Source organism: Dasypus novemcinctus, chromosome X (genome assembly GCF_030445035.2).
Source record: "Dasypus novemcinctus isolate mDasNov1 chromosome X, mDasNov1.1.hap2, whole genome shotgun sequence".
Lineage (NCBI taxonomy): Eukaryota > Metazoa > Chordata > Mammalia > Cingulata > Dasypodidae > Dasypus > Dasypus novemcinctus.
In genome coordinates, this window is record NC_080704.1 from 72,450,626 (window position 1) to 72,474,120 (window position 23,495).

At 38.7% G+C, this 23,495-nt stretch overlaps 1 pseudogene; it reads left to right on the forward strand.

The window, feature by feature from the left end:
• Nucleotides 1–3,013: 3,013 nt before the first annotated feature.
• LOC101431226 (cilium assembly protein DZIP1 pseudogene) lies at nucleotides 3,014–23,291 on the forward strand (annotated as a pseudogene).
• Nucleotides 23,292–23,495: the final 204 nt, after the last annotated feature.

The window sequence follows — 23,495 nt, forward strand, 5'->3', positions numbered from 1 at the left end:
GATGTGTCTCTTGTAGACAGCATATAGATGGGTCATATTTCCTTATCCAGTGTCCCAGTCTGAATCTTTTCATAGGTGAGTTTAATCCGTTGATATTCAATGTTATTACTTTCAGGGAATTATTTGTGTTAGCCATATTTTGATTGGATTTGTGTTTGTCATATTTTGTTTGCTTTTTTTTCCCCGTCTCTTTTTGTCTTTTCTGTTGCTCTTACACTCTCCTCCAACTCTGCCTGTCCTGTTTTTTTCCTTTCTTCCTGCAGAACTCCCTTTAGAATTTCTTGAAGGGGAGGTTTCTTGTTGGTATACTCTTTCAGTTTCTGTTTATCTGCAAATATTTTGAACTCTCCAGCATTTTTGAATGCTAGATTATCTGGATAGAGTATTCTTGGTTGGAAATTTTTTTCCTTTAGAACCTTGACTATATCATACCACTGCCTTCTTGCCTCCATGGATTCAGATGAGAAATCAGCACTTGATCTTATGGAGCTTCCCTTGTATGTGATGGTTTTCTTTTCTCTTGCTTTTTTAGAATTTTCTCTTTGTCTTGAGCATTGGATAATTTGACAAGTATATGTCTTGGGGTGCGCCTGTTGGGGTTTATGACCAGTGGAGTGTGCTGGGCTTCTTGGAAATGTACATCTGTCTCTTTCAGTAGATTTGGGAAATTTTCAGCCATTATTTCCTGCAACACTCTTTATGACCCCTTTCCCTTCTCTTCTCCTTCTGGAATGCCTATAATACGTATGTTTGAACGTTTTGCATTATCATTCAAGTCCCTAAGTCGTAGCTGGATTTTTTCTATCTTTTTATTGACCACTTCTACTATCTGTTTGATTTCCAATGCACTGTCTTCCACATCATTAATTCTCTGCTCTGCCTCTTCTAGTCTGCTGATATTTGCTGCAAGTGTATTTTTGATTTCTTGAATTGTGGTGTTCATTTCCATCATATCTGTTATTTTTTTGCATATATCTCCAATTTCCCCTCAAAGTGTTGTCTTCACGTTGTTAACCTCTTCCTTTACTTCATCAAATTTATCGGTGATAAATGTTCTGAGATCTTTCATTGCTTGTGCGAAGTTCTGCTCCCCTTCCTGATTTTTAGTTTGTTGATTGGATTCAGCCATGTTTTCCTTATTACTGGTTTGGTTTGTAGATTTTTGTTGCTGTCTGGTCATCATTTTTTCTTGACTGTTTTAATCAGTTCCTTAGCTTCTTTGTCTTGTCTTGGAGATTAATTAGCTGTTGTTTTTGCGTAAGTGTTATATCTTCTCTTTGTCACTTTGTTCTTCTTATTCTAATTTCTTCTTGCTGGTTAAGTTCATTTTAAAGGAAAGTATCAGTGCTGGGGAAAGGCAATTTTGTAAACAAGGAAAAAGTGTAAAGTAGTTTTATGATATATGTTAACAAAGGAACAATATGAGTTCTGGGAGGATGGAGGTTAGATTCATGTAAATTGTGTAGAGTTATAGCAGTAAGTAGAGTACCTATAATGAGGTAGATGACTGAATATGGGAGGAATATTGTATGAACTAAAAAGCTATTGTTTTCGTGAGAGAGGGAAAGAGAAAAGAAAGGTAATAGTTTTAAGAGTGGATACCAGGCAGAAAACAAAACAATGGTATTAGTAATTAAGGGTTAGACACTTTGTGGTTCAAAGAAAGGGAGAATGAATATAGGAGAGATAGTAGATGATGGAGAATATCAAGATGTAGGGGAAAGGGGATAGTGTAGATAGCCAAAATCTATTCACACAGAAATGAGGGAGTGGAGGATGAGGAAACCCAGCAAATGTGAGGTGTTTCCTGCAGCACCTATTGTATTGTTAAGATAAAATAGAATAAGATGAAGATGAGGGGCAAGAGAGAGAGGGAAAAAAAAGACTTTGGGGGATACGCTGGGAGAAAAGACTAGGGGATAATGCAATGGTAGGGATCAGAACATTAAAAATATATAATAAAAAATAAAAATAGAATAAAGATTAAAACAAAACAAAACAAAGAAGAAAAAATGCAAACATTGAGGGCTAGGACATTCAAGGACCTCAGATGGACCTCAGGGCATGGTGGATTCAGGGATGGAAATTCTGAGATATTGAGGACTCAAGAGGTGTGAATTTCTGGGTTGTAGGCCACCAGAGTTCAGGGGACTCAGACCTGGCAACCTCAAGTCCAGTTAACAGGAAGCCTGGGAGCACCACAGTGCATCACAGCCTTCAGGGATCCCCACAGCCGGGTGCCAGCCCTATGGGTGAGGTCACATCCACAAGCTCTATCCTGTGTTCTGTACTCTATACTTCACTCACTCACTAGGGTCTATTGTGTGGCTATATTACCAATTGACTTCAGGAACCCTCCCACCCTGTGGTCCCCCAGAACAGCCACCTGGGGCCACCTCTAGGCTGCAGCCAATTTAATGACTCAGATCAATATCCAGGTCAGGGGGAGGGACTCCAGCCCGAAACGCTAATAACAGTGTCGAAACCCAAAATTCCCACGCTTCCCAAAATATTCCCCTAATCAGCTTCCAAACGTTTCCCACCCTACAAGACCCTGGTAGTGTCTCTTTGTTGCTATCACTTTAAGACCACTGTAGATCAGCGGCTGGGCTTGGGTGGGCATGGCTCTAGGCGGAAGCGCTATTGTTTGTGTCTGCAATCAAAAATTCCCCCTGCTTTGCCACAAAACTCCCATCCATCTGCCCAAATCAGTCTGCAAGCAACTCCCGTCCCACCAACCCCCCAATAGGCCACCCAGGGCCCACGAACTCCCCAGTAGTGCAGCACCTCCAAAGGAAAGAAAAAAACAAACCCCACCACAGCAGCTCCCCACACTGAGGCATCGCCCGATGCCATGGCTCCGCCCACCCAAGGATGGAATCTTCCACGCACAGCTGGGACCTAGTGTATATTTCACAGAAGCATCCTCTCTGTTACCTTCCCTCCAAATTGATGTCCAGACACCTCCCGACCAGCAAAAATCCCAAAACAGCCCAGTCTCAAAGAGGTTCCAATGCCGCCCAGCCGACTCCCTGCAAGAGATACTATCAGGGAAGTTCACTCAGCCACCATCTTGCCCCGCCTCCCCGACTGTACTTTCCTCCCCCTTTTTTCATGTGATGGCAATTCCAACTCCAGTCATGGAATAGCTCCCAAGGTGACTTGCATTGCCAGTGGAGGATGGGCACTGGCCTCCACAGCATGGAGTGCTCTACTCACGAATCTTCACTACAGATGGGCAGTCTCCTTCCATTTTTCTGAGGATGTTGCAGGATGTTCTTCTGGTCTCCTGGGTCCCAAAACAGGTGCTTTAGATTGCTCTAGGTGATTAATAACTGCCTTGTAGGATGAGCTGACTCTTGGAGCTCCTTACTCTGATGCCATCTTGCCCTTCCCCCAGATATAAATTTGGCGGGGCCCTGGGTGTACACTGATCTCATGCCGAACAGTTTGCCCTTTGCTCCAGGTCCAGGTCAGAGGCGCTTCCATAACAGCTGCTTGGATGCCCAGAGCTCATGTGGTCACTGCCAAGGACCCTGGGCTTCTCCCACTCCCAAGGAGCATGGTGGTGGTGGGAGGCAGCATGGATCAGCTAGACAAGACCACCCACTTTTTGGATGCAAACTGAGGTGGTGCCCTAGCTTCCAAGCATACCCTTCCAGAAGCATGTCTACTACATGCTTGCCAGTGTCCCCAAAGTCCCGGTGGCCATTGCTGCCTCTGGAGCAGGTGTGGCAGGCATGACTGACAAGGGTTGTGCTTACCCCCACCACAGCTTCCTGGCTCCTGCCCTTCTTTCAGTTCTGATCACTGCTGGAGAGCATGGACTGGTGGAGGGTGAGTGCCATTGATGTGGACAAGGTGGAGGGGACTGTTAAAGTGCTCACACTGCAGGAGACTATCATGGACAACACCTTCTGCAAGCTGGAGGATGACAAGTGCCTACGTCATCAGCTCATTGTGGACCCAGTGCAGCTGAAACTCATCTGCCTTGACAACTCAACATTGGGTACATGCTGAATGTGCAGGAGTTTCTCACCTCACAACTGCATACCTTGGAGAAGCGGCTATGCCAGACCCTGGCCTACTGTGAGCAGAGCAATACACTGGTCACCAAACAGATGTGGGAGATCACGTTACTCAAGGATGAATGTAAATGCAGGAAAAAAGATCATCTCCACTGAGTAGCTGAGGACTGAGACCAACGCCAGCTATTGCCAGTGCTATTTTTGTGACAAGGCTTTTATGGACCAAGCATTCCTACAAAATCATATTCAATACCATCATCCTGAAGATTCTCACCTTGAATATAAGAAAAAGATGCAGACTGATAAGCTCCAGGATGAGAACAATATGTTGAAGGAAGAGGTGTGGTTCACCAAGTCTCAGAGGCAGCACAGCACACCAGGGCAGTCAAATCCTCTAAGGAATATGAAATACGGGGAAAAAAAGACAAAAACAAAATAGGAAGAAATTCTGAAGTTGTATGATAGATGGAAGAAAGAAGAAAAGGAGAATGAGCTGAAATGGAAAACGCCAAGGAGCTGCTTATGGAGAAAGTTTAAAGAACTAACATCCAAAAATTCAGCATTAGAATATCTATTGTCAGAAATATAGAAATACAACATGCAAGTCAAGTCCAGCATAGGTATGCTAAAAGATGCACATGAGTTTAGATCTTTGAGGGAAGGTTTTCAGGATTTCACCATTGTGAATGATATTAGCTGTGGGTTTTTCATATATACCCTTGTTCATGTTCAGGAATTTCATTCTATTCCTATCTTTTGCAGTGCTTTTATTAGGAAAGGGGTCTGTGTTTTTTTTAAATGGTGTCTCTGCATCTATATATGCGATCATGTGATTTTTAAAAAATCTTTTTATGTGGTGTATTACATTGATTGATATTCTTATGTGAAGTCATCCTTGCATACCAGGGTGAATACCACTTGCTCATGGTGTAAAAATTGTTTGATGTGTTATGGAATATGATTAGCAAGTATTTTGTTGAGGATTTTAGCATTTATGTTCATTAGAGAGGTTGGTCTTTCATTTTCCTTTCTTGTGCTTTCTTTGTTTGGCTTTGTGTTTAGGTTAATGTTGCCATCATAGAATGAGTTAGGTAATGTTCCTTCCTCTTCAGTTTTTTGGAAGAGTTCAAGCAAGACTTGTGTCTGTTCTTTCTGGAATGTTTGGTAGATTTCAACTGTGAATCCTTCTGGCCAGTGGCTTTTCATAGTTGGGAGGTTTGTAATGACTGATTCTGTCTCTTTCCTTGTTATTGGTTTGTTGAGATTACCAATTTCTTCTTTTGTCAATGTAGGCTACTTATGTCTTTCTAGGAATTTTCCATTTCCTTTAAATTGGCCTTGTTGGCATATAGTTTTTCAAAGTGTCCTCTTATGGTAGTGTTTATTTCTGTGGGGTCAGTGGTGATATTCCCTTTCTCACTTCTTATTTTGTGTATTTCCATCTTCTCTATTTTTTCCTTTGTTAGTTTAGCTAAGGGTTTGTCAATTTTATTGATCTTCTCAAAGAACCAGCTCTTTCTTTTGCTTGTTTTTTCTAGTGCTTACTTTTTGTATGTCATTTAATTATGCTCTGGTCTTTGTTCTTTCTTTCTTTCTTTCTTCTTCTTCTTTGGGTTTAGTTTGTTGTTGTTTTTTTTTTACTAATTCCTCCCAGTGTGCCTATAGGTCTTCGATTTTTTCTCTTTCTTCTTTTCTTGATGTATGAATTTGTGACTATGAATTTCACTCTCAGTACAGCCTTTACTGCCTCCCATAAGTTTGCTATGTTGTGTTGTCATTTTTGTTAGTTTCAAGGTTGTAATTGATTTCTTTTGAGATTTCCTTCTTGACTCACTGTTTTTCTAAGATTGTGCTTCTTAATTTCATATCTTGGTGCCTAATCTGGGTCTGGTGCTTACAGATTTCCAGCTTCATTCCACTCTTGTCAGAGAAGTTGTTTTATATGATTTCAATCTTTCTGAATTCATTGAGTCTTTCTCTATGGCCTAGCATGTGTCTATCTTGGAGAATGATCCATGTGCACTTGAGAAAAATGTATATTCTGCTGAATTTGGGTGTATTGTTCTGTATATGTCTATTAGGTCCAAATCTTCTCATATGTTATTCAAAGTCCATTTCTTTATTAATTCTCTGTTGAGATGTTCTTTCTAATGGTGATAATGGTGTATTAAAGTCCCTCACTATATTCCTCCACTAATTTTTTCCAGTGTTTGCCTCACATATTTTGAGGTGCCCTGATTAGGTGCATAAATGGTCATGATTGTTCTTTCTTTCTGAAAGATTACCCCTTTTATTAATATGTAGTGCTCACCTTTGTCTCTCAAAGTAGATTTTCATTTAAAGTCGATTTCACCTGTAATTAGTATAGCTACCCCTGCCCTTATCTGGTTATTGTTTGCTTGTAAAACTGTTTTCCAGCTATTCACTTTTAACATCCTTGAATCCCTGGGTCAAAGGTGAGTTTCATGTAGACAACACATAGATGGATCATATTTCCTTATTCATTTTCCCAATCTGTGTCTCTTGATAGGTGAGTTTAATACATTAACATTCAGTGTTATTACTCTCAAGGAATTGCTTACATTAGCCATATTTTCTTTGGATTTTTGTATGCCATATGTTATTTTTTTTATTTCCCTTTTTGTTGTTTTGGTTGTTCTAACACTCTCCTCCAACTTTGTCTCTCCCGTTTTTTACTTTGCTCCTACAGAACTCTCTTTGTATTTCTTGAAGGGCAGGTCTCTTATTGGCATACTCTATTAGTTTCTGTTTATCTCTGAATATTTTTAACTCTCTGTCATTTCTGAATGCCAGCTTCTCTGGATAAAGTATTCTTGGCTGGATTTTTTTTCTTTTAGTACCTTGACTATGTCATACCACTGCCTTCTTGCCTCCATGGTTTCAGATGAGAAATCATCACTTAATCTTATTGTGCTTCCCTTATATGTGATGGTTCTCTGGGGTAGCCTGTTGGAATTTATACTCTTTGTGTTGTGCTGCACTTCCTGGACATGTACATCTATCTCCTTCAATATGTTGGGGAAATTTTCAGCCATTATTTCCTCCAACTCCCCTTCTGTTCCCTTTCCCTGTTCTTCTCCTTCTGGGATGCCCATAATGAATATGTTTGTGCATTTTGTGTTGTAATTCAAATCCTTAATTCCCTGTTGGATTTTTTTCTATAATTTTATTTTTACAGCAGTATAATTATTTGCATAGGTTTAATCAGAATCTGTGCTCCTTATTAACAGGACATAATTGAAGACATTCATTTTATTACCAAGGCTTTGACTGGAACATCATGTTTGAAAATGATGCTCAATTACTCATACATGATGAGAGACTTACAAGAAACTAAGCTTGACTTTTTTGAGCCAATGCTTATAAAACTTTCTTGGAAAATCTAGTCTTGTGCCTTGCCCTTGGGTTCCCAACCTTATAAGTCAGTAAAAAAAGGTTACTTTCTGACAAGTATTTGCTTATTTTCTCTGACCTTAAGAAAGAGGAATTAACCCAAATGCATTGGCAAACAGTAGGTGAACTGTGGTGTTGAACTTTTGTCTAAGTTTCCTAGTCTCAAGAGGCTTTTCAAAGTCCAATTGGAGGTTCCTTATGAAAACTTCCAGGAGATCAGGCTTTAAAAGGCCTATATGCTAAATCACCATTCTTGTTGCACATATGTAAACATTTAGACCAAATCTAATGAAACCAGACTTATTTTATGGTCAAGAATAATCTTTTTGCGGTTATCTTTTATCAAAAAGAGGGAGACTATAGAGAAAAACTTTGGATTTCAATAGAAAAGGATAGCACACTCCTATGGGTTATCAGATTCTGTTACTGTATATTGTCTGAGCTATTTTATATCCCCTTTGTAAACTGCAGATAACTATGTGCTTTTATTACCTACCTATAAATTGCACTGCGTCCTGTGATCTTACATATCTTGTTCTACCCTAAATGCCTATCAAAAAGCTATCAGGATCTTTTGTACATCAGGTCTCCAACAGACAAAAGGGGCCTAATAGCCCCAATCCTTTGACTTACCTTACTACAGAGTCCCACTATTTCATGTGCACCATCATACTTTCCCTAAGAACATATGATCTGGAGTGAACAATTATACATGTACCATAAACTATGAATCAGCTTTGACACCATTGTCAAAGTACTTTGGTCTCCTCAGGCTGAGGTTAACAGCCTAGCACCAGTGACCTTGCTACACAGATAGGCTCCAGATACCTGGATGTCCATGAACAATGTTGCATTTATGTTAATACTTTTGACAACCTGTGTAAATAACCTAAATATTTTGAAGAACCAATTTTAGATGTTTTATGATATCAGTTAGGCTGAAACATTTCAATGGCCATATCTTCCCGGACTAGGTTTCTGGTTTAATGGACTATGAAGACAACTAGTTTGATTTGGATTTATGGTTTTAGTTGTGATTATTATTCTATTTAAGTTTATATCTTATTGGGTAAACTGTTTCCTAATTTTGTTCAATTTCCTTGTCATCCTCAAGACAGATGTCTTCTCTTAAGATAATTAATAAAAATGAAAACAAGATGGAAGTGGGACTCTCTCTAGTGGACCAAGATGAAAAATAAAAATAATGGGCACTCTGACTTTGAGAGAGGATCATACCCATAACTACTCAGCTATGTAACCCACTCTAAGGGTGTTAAGTGTAATGTAACTGCCAGCCAGTGAACCTCAATGCAACCAAGAAAGGAAACAAATGGGAAACATGAAAAGGAGAATTGGAGGAAAGCAACTGACTAAATTTATTCAACAACCTGGCAGGAAATCATTGATAGTGATTGGAGTGTTTTGATCAAGTTTCAATGAAATCTTAAATTGCATGAACTTTTTTCTTTTAACAATAATATCCACCATTTTCTTTTTCTGATTTTAAAATATTCAAAGTCTTACAATTACTATGATCTTTACTCATAGTATCATTTTGTAATTCTTTATGAAATTATTAAACCTACTTCAACTTCCTCAAGGCAATATGTATGTCACACATAAATGTTCAACAAAAGACATTAGCTGCAGGTATTACTTTCAGTAAGCCTTCAAAATCTGATTCACTATTTTGTGTCTGATGGTCATATCTCAGTGCTTGCTCAGTGGTATCATGAAGTAAAAATAGGTCATAATGGCAAAGATAGAATCTGTCTTTTTCAATATTTTAAGTACATCTACCAGCACTACCATCTTTGGTCTCACACACTCCTTTTTCAAAAGCATTATACTCTAAACAACACTGTTTCTGAAATATTAGCTCATTTTTTCTGGGGGATTTCTTAAATATCTGTCCACATAACGTATTATTTTACTAACCATACAACAGTAACAATAAGCAATATTATAAACAATATTTTACAAATATTACATATTGTTAACTATTACTAATAAATTTGTATAAGCTGGGACTGAATTAAGGATTTTATATTTATTACCTCTTAGTTTTCTCACAACTCTTGTCTAAGGTCATCAAGTGTGAGGTAAATGTGACACTTGAACACAGATATGTTGATAGCATAGTTGCCTTTTAATGAGTACAAAATGCTGCCTCCTTACTATTTTGAAATATTTTTATGTCATGTAGACAGATTCTAGTGCTCATGGATTCCAAATTAGTTATGCATAGAAGATATGTGAAGCAATCATTGTGATATATTCCTGCAATTAGTGTTTTTTAATGAAATTTTGCTTTTCAAAATGGTTGGTATTAATAAAGAAGTTCAGAAGAAAAATCAAATAAGAACTAAATTATTGACCATATCAACAGTGATTATAGTCATTTTAATAGATTTTTATCAAGTTTAAATGCAAAATTTTGAATCAAAATGTTTGATAAGAGAAATGTGATTATTTTATTTCATATTGTTAGTTATCTTTTATTTATCTTATTCCTAGATTTCATATCTTGCCCTTTTTAAATATTTCCTTTGATCCCAAAGCAGGTTAAATATAAGGAAAATCTATCTTTCATTAATTTAGTTATATATTTTTAAATGCTTATTTATTTATTTTCTTTTTTTTCTTTTAATGTTACATTAAAAATGTGAGGTCCCCATATACCCCCTACCCCTCCCACATCACCAAACTCTTCCATCATTGTGGCACATCCACTGCACCTGGCAAATAAATCCTGGAGCACTGCTGCACCACATGGACAGTGGTCTGTATTGTAGTCCACACTCTTCCCCAGTCCACACAGTGGGCCATGGCAGGACACAAAATGTCCAGCATCTATCCCTGTAGCACCACTGAGGACAATTCCAAATCCTGAAAATGCCCCCACACAATATCTCTTCTTCTGTCTCCCTACCATCACCAACTGGATTTTTTCTCTTTTTATCTATCAGTTCCACAATCTTTTTTCCCACAGATATACTGTCTTCCACATCATTAATTCTTTCCTCTGCTTCTTCAAATCTGCTGTTGTTTGCTGAGAGTGTATTTTTGATTTCTTGAATGGTGCCATACATCACCATCATCTGTTACCTGTTTGCATATGTTTACAACTTCTTCAGTATGCCCTCCAAGTGTTTTCTTCATATCCTTAATCTTATCCTTCACTTCATTAGGTTTATCTGTGATATTTGATTGGAGAGCTTTGGTTGTTTGCTATTCTGCTCCTCTTCCTGACTTTTAATTTCTTCATTGGATTGGGCCATGTCTGATTATTGGTTTGGTTTCTAGTTTTTGGTTGCTGTCTGGCCATCATTTTATCTTGGTGAGTTCATCTACTTGATTAGCTTCTCCCTCTTGTCTCAGGTTTTTAGGTGCTTTTTGTGTGTGTGTGTTCATTTTTCTCTTTGACACTTCATTCTTCCTGTTATATTACCTATTTTTGTCTAAGTTACCTTAGACAGGAAAAAGATTAGGGCCAGGAAAAGAAAAGGAGGTAAGAAAAGAAACAGCAAATTAGTATAATAGTATTATTGGTAGTAAATGTTAGCAGAAGTAACATATAAGATCTGGGAGAATAAATATTAAACTACTGTAAGCAATGTATAGTTGTAGGAATAAGAAAGTGGAGTTCCTACAGTGAAATAGGAAACTAAATATGGAGAATAATATAGTGTGAATTAAAAGGCTAGCATGATCAGGAGAGATGGAAAGAGAAAAGAAAGGACAATAAGATAAAGAGTTAACAAAAGATAGAAAATAGAAATGTTAGAAATAAGCCAGAAAAATTGGGGACTAAACAAAGATACGGAATGTAAGAGCAACAACAGAAGGTGGAACGTAGGAAGACATAGGAAGGAAAAGAGATAGCACTGGTAGCTAAAATCAGTACACACAGAAACGAGGAGCTTAAGGATGAGGAAACACAGCAAACAATAAACAAGATGGCAGGACCTTGAACTATCACTCTTCTTGTCGTGCTTTCTCCAGCAGCCTCTTGCTTTGTGAGTTCACAAAACAGCACACTCAGGCAGGATTTTGTCTCCACTTGGCCATTTTTTTGTAGGAGCAATGATAAGTGTGCTCTTACTTTGATGCCATCTCCATTAGTGCCTTTTAAAGCCTATTTCATCTGATATAAGTATAGTTACTCCAGCTGTTTGTTTTTTGTTTGCTGTTGTTTTTATGCATGCATGGAATATCTTTTTCTAGCCTCTCACTTTCAGTCTATTGCCATCCTTAGGTCTAAGGTGAGTCTCTTACAGACAGCATATAAGTGGCTCAAATTTTTTTTTATACAATCTGCCAGTCTGTGTCTTTTGATTGAGTTTAATCCATTAACACTTAACATTATTATTGTAAAGACAGTTCTTATTTCACCAATTTTGACCTTTGGATTTTATCTGTCATATTTTATTTTCAGCACTCTTTTGAGACTTCATTTCTAGACTCTATTCTAAGCCTCTCTCTCCCATCTTTTCATACTGTAACACACCATTTAGTATTTCCTGCAAATATGGTCTCTCAATTACAAACTTTTTCAGTTTCTGTTCATCTGTGCATGTTCTAAACATGTCTTCATTGATGAAAGACAGTCTTGCCAGATATAAGATTCTTGGTTGAAAGTTTATCTCTTGGGGGCAGGGCAAGATGGTGGTTGAGTGAGTGCACCTGATAGTATCTCCTGCAAAGAAGCAGATGAGCAGCATTAGAAATTCTTAGGACCAGGCTGTTTCAGGATTTTGCAGGGAAGGAGGTGTCTGGACATTGATTTGGTGGGAAGGTAACAGAGAAAATACGTGTAAAAGATAAAAATGAGGCTCTTTTACATGGAGTTAGGGGATGCATGCAGGACGCTTTCCCCTGGCACAGGTGGAATGGTGGCACCAGCACTGCAGTGGCAAATCCTGGCTCTGTGGTACTGGGGAATTCATAAGCCCTGAGCGGGCTATTAAGGGGCTAACAGGTCAGGAGGACTTCGCAAACTGATTTAGTGAGACAGACGGGAGTTTTTTGTGAGGCGGGGAATTTTTTATTTCTGACACGAATAAAAGTGCTTCCAGCTAGAGCCCTGCCCCCAAGGTTGGCTGCTGACCAGCAACAGCCTTAAATAGCTCGCAGTGAAGAGACGTCACCAGAAGGCTATTTAGGGGGATTACAGGGTAAGAGACCTCTGGAAGCCGATTAGGGGAATCTTTTGTGAGGCATGGGATTTTCGGTTTCCGACACTGATGCAGTGTTTCTGGCTAGAGCCCCGCCCCCTAGGCCTGGCGGGGGATCTACAGTGTCCCTAAATTGGCTGCAATATAGAGGCACCCCCAACTGGCTGTTTCAGGGGCTTGCAGGGCAGGAGGTGGCCTGAAGTCGAATTGGTGATACAGCCACAGAACAGACCCTAGAGAGAGGGGGAATTGAGGGTTTCATACACATAGGTCAGAGTTTGTGGATGTGTCCTATCCCATAGGGCTGGCACCCAGCTGCAGGGATCCCTGAAGGCTGTGTTGCACTGCGGTGCTCCCAGGCTCCCTGTTAACCAGATTTGAGGTTGCCAGGTCTGTGTCCCCTAAACCCTGGTGGCCCACACCTTTTAAGTCTGCAGTATCACAGACTTTCGATCCCTGAATCCACCATACCCTGAGGCCCATCTGAGGTCCTTGATTGTCCTAGCCCTCGTGGTTTGCATTTTTTTCTTTAATTTTAATTTTAATTTTAATTTTTAATTTTTAATTTTTTATTTTTTACTGTCCTGGCTGCTAATATTGCATTATTTCCTAGTCTTTTCTGCCATTGTATCCCCAAGGTCTTTTTTTTTCTCATTTATTTAGGGATTTTTTTGTTGTTGCTCTTGTTGATGTTCTATATCTTCTTTTCTTTTCCTTACTTGTTCCCCTCCTATTTCTTTACCCACCCCCCTTTTTCTTTCTTTCCTTCTTCTCTCTCTTTCTTTTTCTCCCTTTTCTCTTGTCCCTCATTTTCTTATCTTCTTTCATCTTAATTATACAATAGGTGCTGCAGGGAACACCTCACATTTGCTGGGTTTCCTCATCCTTCATTGCCTCATTTCTGTATGAATTGATTTTGGCTACCTACACTATCCCCTTTCCCCCACCTCTTGATATCCTCCATCATCTACGGTCTCTCCTATATTCCACCTCCCTTTCTTTGATGCCCAAATTGTCCAACTCTTAATTTTTAATACCTTTGTTTTGTTTTCTGTCTTTAATCCACTTTTGAAACTATTGCCTTTCTTTTCTCTTTCCCTCTCTCATGAAAACACTAGCTCTTTAATTCATACCATATTCCTCACATATTCAGTCGATGACCTCATTATAGGTACTCTACTTACTGCTATAACTGTACACAACTTACATGAATCTAAAACCCATCTTCCCAGATCTCATATTGTAGCTCTGATAACATTGATTACCAATACTACTTTACACATTTACCTTTCCTACACAATTGCCTTTCCCTGGCCCTAATACTTTCCTTCAAAGTGAACTCAGCCTGCAATAAGAAATTAGAATAAAAAGAACAAAGTGACAAAATGAAAATATAACACTTATGCAAAAACAAGAGCTAATTAATCCCCAAGACTAGACAAAGAAGCTAAGGAACTGATTAAACCGTTCAAGATAAAATGATGACCAGACAACAACAAAAAACTACAAACAAACCAATAATCAGGAAAACATGGCTGAATCCAATGAACAAACTAAAAATCAGGAAGGGGAACAGGACTTCACACAAGTAATTAAAGATCTCAGAACATATATCACAAACAAATTTAATGAAGTAAAGGAAGAGGTTAACAATATGAAGACAACACTTGGAGGGAAAATTGTAGACATATGCAAAAAGATAACAGATATGATGGGAAGGAACACCACAGTTCAAAAATCAAAAATGCACTCGCAGCAAATACCAGCAGATTAAAAGAGGCAAGGAGAGAATTAGCGATGTGAAAGACTGTACATCAGAAATCAAACAGATAGTAGAATCGATCTATAAAAAGATAGAAAAAATCCAGATAGGACTTAGGGACATGAATGATCATGCAAAATGCAGAAACATACCTATTATAGGCATTGCAGAAGGAGAAGAGAAGGGAAAGGGATCAGGAGGAGTGTTGCAGGAAATAATGGCTGAAAATATCCCAAATCTACTGAAAGAGATGGATGTACATATCCAAGAAGTAAAATGCACCCCAAACATCATAAGCCCCAACAGGCCCACCCCAAGACATACACTTGCCAAATTATCCAAAACTCAAGACAAAGAGAAAATTCTAAAAGCAGCAAGAGAGAAAAAAAACATCAAATACAAGGGAAGGTTCATAAGAATAATTGCTGCTGATTTCTCATCTGAAACCATGGAGGCAAGAAGGCAGTGTTATGATATAGTCAAGGTACTAAAAGAAAAAAATTTCCAACCAAGAATACTCTAGCCAGCTAAACTAGCATTCAAAAATGATGGAGCTTTCAAAATATTCACAGATAAACAGAAATTGAAAGAGTATGGCAACAAGAAACCTCCCCTTCAAGAAATTATAAAAAGTTCTGCAGGAAGAAAGGAAAAAACAGGACAGGCAGAGTTGGAAGAGAGTGTAAGAGCAACAAAAAAGACAAAAAGATAAGGGGAAAAAAGCAAACGAAATATGAGAAACACAAGTACAATCAAAATATGGCTAACTTAAATCATTCCTTGAAAGTAATAACACTGAATGTCAACGGATTAAACTCACGTATCAAAAGATTCAGAATGGGACATTGGATAAGGAAATATGACCCATCTATATGCTGTCTACAAGAGACACATTTTAGACCCAGAGACACATGGAGGCCAAAACTGAATGGTTGGAAAACAATCTTACAAGCAAACAATAACCAAAAAAAGGCCGGAGTAGCTATATTAATATCAGACAAAATAGACTTTAAATGCGAAACAATTGTGAGAGGCAAAGAATGATAGTATATATTAGTGAAAGGGACAATCTCTCAAGAATAAAAAACAATAATAAATATTTATGCTCCTAAAAAGGGTGCCTCTAAATATGTGAGGCAAATGCTGGAAAAACTAAGTGAAAGAACAGATGCATGTACAATTATAGTGGGAGATTTTAATACACCACTATCAACTCTGGACAGAATATCTCAAAAGAGAATGACTAAAGAAACAAAATATTTGAACACTATATTAGAGGAGCTGGATCTAATAGACATATACAGATCATTACACCCAAACACAGCAAGATATATATTTTTCTCAATTGCACATGGATCATTCTCAAAAATAGACCATATGCTAGGCCACAAAGAAAGGCTTAATGAATTCAGAAACATAGAAATCATACAAAATAATATCTCTGACGACAGTGGAGTGAAGCTCGAAATCTCCAAGGGCCAGACGCCCAGATTTCACAACAAGATATGGAAATTAAACAGCACAATCTTAGAAAAACAGTGGGTCAAAGAGAATATCTCAAAAGAAATCAATAACTACCTTGAAACAAATGATAATGATAACACAATATACCAAAATTTATGGGATGCAGCAAAAGCAGTACTGAGAGGGAAATTTATAGCCATAAATTCATACATCAAAAAAGAAGAAAGAGCAAACATTGATGAACTAACTGCACATTTGGAGGAATTAGAAAAAAAAACAACAAATTAATCAAACAGGAAGAAGAAAGAAGGAAATAACAAAGATAAGAGCAGAACAAAATGAAATAGAAAATAAAAAAGCACATGAAAAGATAAACAAGACCAAGAGCTGGTTTTTTAAGAAGATCAATAAAATTAACAAACCTTTAGCGAGACTAACAAAGAAAAAAAGAGAGAAGACGCAAATACACAAAATAAGAAATGAGAAAGCAGATATCACCACTGACCCCACAGAAATAAAGACTATCAAAAGAGGATACTTTGAAAAACTATATTCCAACAAAAATGACAATTCAGAGGCAATGGGCAAATTCCTAGAAACACATAAGCAGCCTATATTGATGAAAGACGAAATTGATGATCTCAACAAACCAATCACAAGTAAAGAGATAGAATCAGTCATTAAAAACCTCCCAACTAAGAAGAACCCAGGGCCAGACAGCTTCACAGGTGAATTCTACAAAACATTCCGGAAAGAACTAACACCAATTCTGCTGAAACTCTTCCAAAAAATCCAAACAGAAGGAACATTGCCTAACTCCTTCTATGATGCCAACATTACCCTAGTAACAAAGCCAAACAAAGACACCACAAGAAAGGAAAATTACAGACCCATTTCTCTAATGAACCTAGATGCAAAAATACTTAACAAAATACTTGCTAATCATATTCAACAACACATAAAATGAATTATACACCACAACCAAGTGGGATTCATTCCAGGTATGCAAGGGTGATTCAACATAAGAAAATCAATCAATGTAATACACCATATAAACAGACAGAAGGAAAAAAATCACATGATTATATCTATAGATGCAGAAAAAGCATTTGACAAAATACAGCACCCTTTCTTGATAAAAACACTCCAAAAGATTGGAAATTTTTTGAACATGATAGAGTATATATGAAAAACCTACAGGGAAACGGACTTGGCCCAGTGGTTAGGGTGTCCGTCTACCACATGGGAGGTCCGTGGTTCAAACCCTGGACCTCCTTGACCCATGTGGAGCTGTCCCATGTGCAGTGTTGATGCGTGCAAGGAGTGCTATGCCACGCAGGGGTGTCCCTCACATAGAGGAACCCCACGCACAAGGAGTGCGCCCTGTAAGGAGAGCTGCTCAGCGTGAAAGAAAGTGCAGCCTGTACATGAATGGTGCCGCCCACACTTCCCATGCCGCTGATGACAACAGAAGCAGAAAAAGAAAACAAGATGCAGCAAACAGACACAGAGAACAGACAACAGAGTGAGGGGGGGAATTAAAAGTAAATAAATAAATCTTTAAAAAAAAAAGAAAGAAATACCTACGGCCAACATTGTTTACAATGGAGAAATCCTAAAATCCTTCCCTCTAAAGTCAGGATAAAGACAAGGATACCCACTCTCTCCCCTTCTATTTAACATTGACTTACAAGTACTTGCTCGAGCACTAAGAAAAGAACCAGATATAAAAGGCATTCAAATTGGAAAGGAAGAAGTCAAAATTTCATTATTTGCAGATGACATGATCCTATACATAGAAAACCCTGAGAGGTCTACAACAAAGCTTCTAGAACTCATAAATGAGTTTAGTAAAGTCACAGGTTATAAGATCAATGCGCAAAAATCAGTAGCATTTCTGTACACCAATAATGAGCAAGTTCAGGAGGAAATCAAAATCAAATACCATTCACAATAGTAAATTAAAAAACCAAATATTGAGGAATAAATTTAACTAAAGACGTAAAAAACTTGTTCATGGATAGGAAGACTAAATATTATTAAGATGTCTATCCTATCAAAGCTGATCTACACATTCAATGCAATCTCAAGAAAAATCAACAAAGCCTTCTTTAAGGAACTAGAAAAACTAACTATGAAATTTATTTGGAAAGTAAAGAGGCCCCGAAGAGCCAAAGACATATTGAAAAAGAAAAACGAAATTGGAGGAATCACACTTCCTACTTCAAAACATTCTACAAAGTGATAGTGGTATAAACAGCATCATATTGGCATAAGGAGAGACACACAGCCCAATGGAATCGAATTGAAAGTTCTGATATACAGCCTCATATATATAGCCATATAATATTCAATAAAGCCACCAAACCCTCTCAACAGGGAGAGAATGGCCTATTGAACAAATGGTGCCTGGAGAACTGGATATCCATATGTAGAAGAATGAAAGAGGATTACCATCTCACAGCTTATACAAAGATCAACTCAAGATGGGTTAAAGACCTAAATATAAGAGCCAAGACCATAAAGACCTTGGAAAGCAGTGTAGGGTAACATCTACTACACCTTGTAATAGGGAAAGGCTTCATAAACATCACACCAAAAGCATGAGCAGCAAAAGAACAAATAGATAAATGGAACTTCCTTAAAATTAAATCCTTCTACACCTCAAAGGATTTTGTCAAGAAAGTAAAAAGGGAACCCACACAATGGGAGAAAATATTTGGCAACCATATATGCGATAAGAGTCTTATAATGGGCATATATAAAGAACTCCTATATCTTGAAAATAAAAAGATAAACAACCCATTTAAAAAAAATGGGAAAATGATTTAAACAGACACTTCCCCAAAGAAGAAAAAGAAATGGCTTAAAGCACATGAAAAAAATGTTCCAAATCTTTAGCTATCAGGGAAATGCAAATCAAAACTACAGTGAGATACCATCTTACTCCCATAAGATTGGCCACTATGAAAAAAAAAACAGAAGAATACAAATGCTGGTGAGGATGTAAAGAAATGGGAACACTCATCCACTGCTGGTGGGAATGCAGAAGGATCCAACCATTCTGGAGGACAGTTTGGCGGTTTCTCAAAAAACTAACCATAGATTTGCCATAAGACCCAGCAATTCCACGGCTGGGTATATACCCAGCAGAACTGAAAACAAGGACATAAACCGATATATGCACATCAATGATCATAGCAGCATTGTTCACTATTGCCAAAAGTTGGAATCAACCCAAATGCCCATCAACAGATGAGTGGATCAATAAAATGTGGAATATACATACAATGGAATATTACTCGGCTTTAAGAACAAATACACTACAAACACACATGATAACCTGGATGAATATTGAGAACCTTTTGTTGAGTGAAGCAACCCAAGCAGTGAAGGAAAAATACTACATGAGCTCAATAATATGAAATAAATAAGGTGCCTCAGAGAGCTAGAGACTGGAAGATACGCTTACAGGAAATCAGAGGGTAGAGGAAGGATATAAGCTGACATCTACATTGGTGAAATCAATGATAAGCTGGAGGTAAGTATGTGAACAAGGAAAGATAAAATGGGAGCATAGGGTTACCTTTGGGTGGGGCTTTGGGGGTTTGACGGGGGCTAGGGATGGGTGGATGGGTAATATTGCCCAAGAAATTGGGGGGAGGGTGGGGCAATTTACGGTCATAGTAGAGTGTCAGGTGTTGGTTGAGAGTATAATGCTAAGAAAATATTTTCAAAATATAATTAGGAAAGTTACCTGTTTAAGATACTCAAAGGAGATAATCTGATGCAAGACAGACTCCTAGGGAATATCTGAATGCTAGTTTTGCCAGAGTGGGTTATACCATTGGGTGGAGACCCATATAATGAGAGTGAAGTTAGGCCCACATCCTGGGGAGGACTAATGCCATCAAATAGAGGGAACTGTATATCTCAAGAGAAAGTGTGGCTCCTAGGGCATTAGGAGAGTTGATCAAGTCAAGCCCTCAACACTGTTGCAATTATCTATATACATGGCTCCCAAGAAATGAAGATTGACTGTCACTGTGGGCCCTAAGGGGAGGGGGAAATAGATATTGAATAGATGGAACCAAAGTAAATGTGAGGGCAAAAGAAGTGTTTCACAAGAGTACACAAGGATGGATATAAAAGATGTATTATTACACCAAAAACATATAGGGGATGACAGAGTAATAATGTAAACCATAATGTAAAACATAGGATAACTAAAAAATTTAGAAAACTCTAAAGCCTAAAGTATAAACCACAATGTAAACACAAATGTTACCTTGTTTGAATGCTATCGTCTCAGTATCTGTACGTCAGTTTCAGTAAATATGATATGGATAAGTTAAAAAATTATCACTGTGGAAGGGAAAACGTTTTATAATGGATATGTGGGAGTACTATATATTGTATATATGAATTACTGTGATCTAGGGCTCTTGTGAAGAGAAGCTCAATAATTAGGAAAAAAGAAAAGAAAAAGATAGGATGTAGAATTTTTCCAAATCAATATGTATTCTATATCTAACCTTTAAACTCATCGCTATATTCCATTTTACTAGTAAGGGAAGATGACATTATATTGGGCTTCACTTTTCAGGAATTTTTGGATCACACAGTGGTTCAACAATGTCAGCGGAGGAATACTGGTATGGGATGTTATTGACAGGCGATATATGGTTGACAGGGCGTTATACAGGGCATATGTCCAGGGTGAATGGAAATGTTTTTTATACTCATAGTGGAAACAATTAAAAACAACAGCTGGGGGGGTACTGGGTTCCTGGCCAGGGTGTGGGCTCTGTTGTGGTCCCTAGGGGAGCAGCAGCAGTCCCCCAGGTGCAACAGCAAGGACCAGGAAGTAATGAGGGTCCAACAGTGAGCCCCTGATACTAATGACTATGCTTGTGAACCTATACACCTGAAATAAGAACAAGGCCTAGAGCAGCACTGTGCCTAAGAGTTCCCTCCTGACAGCCTCCGTGTTACTCAAATGTGGCCAGTCTCGAAGTCAAACTCAGTATATAAATGCAATGCCTTCCCCCCAACGTGGGACATGACACCCGGCAATGAGCCTTCCTGGCACCGAGGGATCACTACCAAGTACCAACTGATGACGTAACTAGGAAATTACCTTGAATTAAAGATTCAACGCGGACCTGCAGAATATCCCTGTCTACATATAATAACAGGAGTTAAAAATGCTGTTTGACTTAAAGTAAGGGGGAAATGGAAAGGACAAATTAGTTCATATGGCTGTGAGTCTCCAAAAAAGAGTCTGGAGGTTGTCAGAAGGATTGCCCTAATGCACACCTTAGCAGAGTCTCAGAGACAGAGAAAGTAGATACAACCCCAGGTATTGGTTCTTTTGAGGGCTAAAGAGACCCACAGGTTCTATGGTCATCGCAGATGGAGTTCACTGCCATGTCAGTTGGCCTTTTTTTGGAGCTGGTGTTTCTGTGCAATGGAGCTGGACTCAGATGGGATCTCTTTTCACAAGACTTTCATGCTACTTTCCTGGAATTGTAGTTCATGCTGGGGTTTAAGTTATATCTAGGGGATTTGAATCTCTGGACTGACAATATGATAGCCAGACCCTGAATCTAAACTGACTTCAGGTCCTACACTCTGATTTATTGGACTTACCCCACTGAGCTAATATGGAGTAAAAGAATGTCAACCACCACACCATGGAGCCTAGAGTGCCTACAACTGAAAGCATGAGGATTGCATCCCGTATCCATGTGGAATCTAAACCCCCTCTTGACATAGATGTGGAATGGACACAACCAAGCCAAGGTCCACAGGAAGGAGGAATACAGTAAGGATTAGAGTGGACTTAATGATATTCTATTCATGAACTCTTGTGGTTAATAATCGAGAAAATGTGGCATTGGTGTGGAAAAAGTGGCCATGGTGGCTGCAGGGTGCATGGAATGGGAGGAAGAGATGAGATGTGGAGGAATTTTTGGGACTTGGAGATGTTCTGAGTGGTGCTGCAGGGACAATTTGTGGACATTGTATGTCCTCTCTTGGCCCTCTGGATGGAACGTGGGAGAGTGTGGGCTATGGTGTGGACCACAGGCCATGGGGTGCAGTGAGGCCCAGAGATGTACTCACCAGATGCAATGGATGTGTCATGATGATGGGGGAGAGTGTTACTGTGGGGGGAGTTGTGGGGTGGGGGTGAATGGCGACCTCATATTTTTTGAATGTAATATTTTTTTTAAAAATGAATAAATAAAATAAAAAATTTTATCTCTTGCAGTATTTTAATTATACCACTGCCTTCTTGCTTCCATGATTTCTGGAGAGAAATCAGTACTTAGTTTTATTGCGTGTCCCTTATAGTTCATGCATTGCTTTTCAATTACTGCTCTCAGAATTCTCTCTGCCTTTGCATTTGACACCTTGATTAGAATGTGTCTCAGTGATGGTCTGTCATATTTATTTGGATGGGAGTACCTTGTGGTTATTGGATATGGATATCTATGTCCTTTGATAGGGTTGGGAAATTTTCTACCATTTTTTTCTTCAGCCCTTTTTCCCTTCTCTTCTACTTCTGGGACACCCATGACATGTATATTTGCATGTCTTTTGCTGTCATTTATTTCCCTGAGATCTTGTTCATTTTTTCCCCATTTCTTTATCTGTTCTTTTGTATGTTAACGTCTGGAGGCCATTTCTTCAAATTCACCAATCCTTTCTTCTGCTTCCTCATATCTGCTATTGTATGATTCCAGTGTATTTTTAATTTCATTTATTGTACCTTTCATTCACATAAGATCTCTATTCTTCTATGTATGCTTTCAAATTCTTTGTTGTGCCGATGCAGTGTCTTCTTAATGTCCTTAATCTCTTAAGCCATCTCACTGAATTTATTAAAGGGGTTTGTTTGAACATCTATGATTAATTATCTCAACTCCTTTATGTCATCTGTAGCCTTATTTTGTTCTTTTAACTGGGCCATATCTCCCTGTTTCTTGGTGTGTATTGTAATTTTTTGTTGTTATCTTGGCATCTGGCCTACTAGATGTGTTTATTCTGGGTGCAGTTTCTCTCTTTAGTCTAGGGCTTTCTTGCCTTTTCTTCATTGCTGATTGTGTAGTAAGAATGTAGTTGGTGCTATAAGCTGTGGAGGCTCAAGCAGCTCTCATAGCCCAGGGGGCCAATGAAGATTCTCCCAATTTTCTCCTTTGCCAGGGTAAGGATAGAAGCACAGCTGTGTGTAATAATCCAAGTTGTGCAGGCTTAGACTGCAGTTGCCTAGAGAGACTGAATCTCATGACCCTTTCTGCCTTGACAGGGGTGGAGATGGAGCTGCAGGTTGGAGCAGCAATCTATGTTATGGGGGGCCAAAATGACTGCAGTTACCTCAGGAGACTTCCAAGTATTCAGTCTGTGCCATCCAATGTACCTGCAGTTACCCAGAGAGGCTGATGCAGGGCCCACCAGCTTCATGTCTCCGAGACAGAGTGCTGAAGCCTAGGCTAGTGCTGCTGGCCAATCTTCGGTAGCTGAAGCCCATGAACAACCATTTCCTCCTCCCCTGTTTTTGGTAAATGGAATTTTCAACTCCAGCCACAGAATAGCTCCCAAGGTGGCCTGCAACTCCATAGTAGGATGATCACCACCTATGCAGCA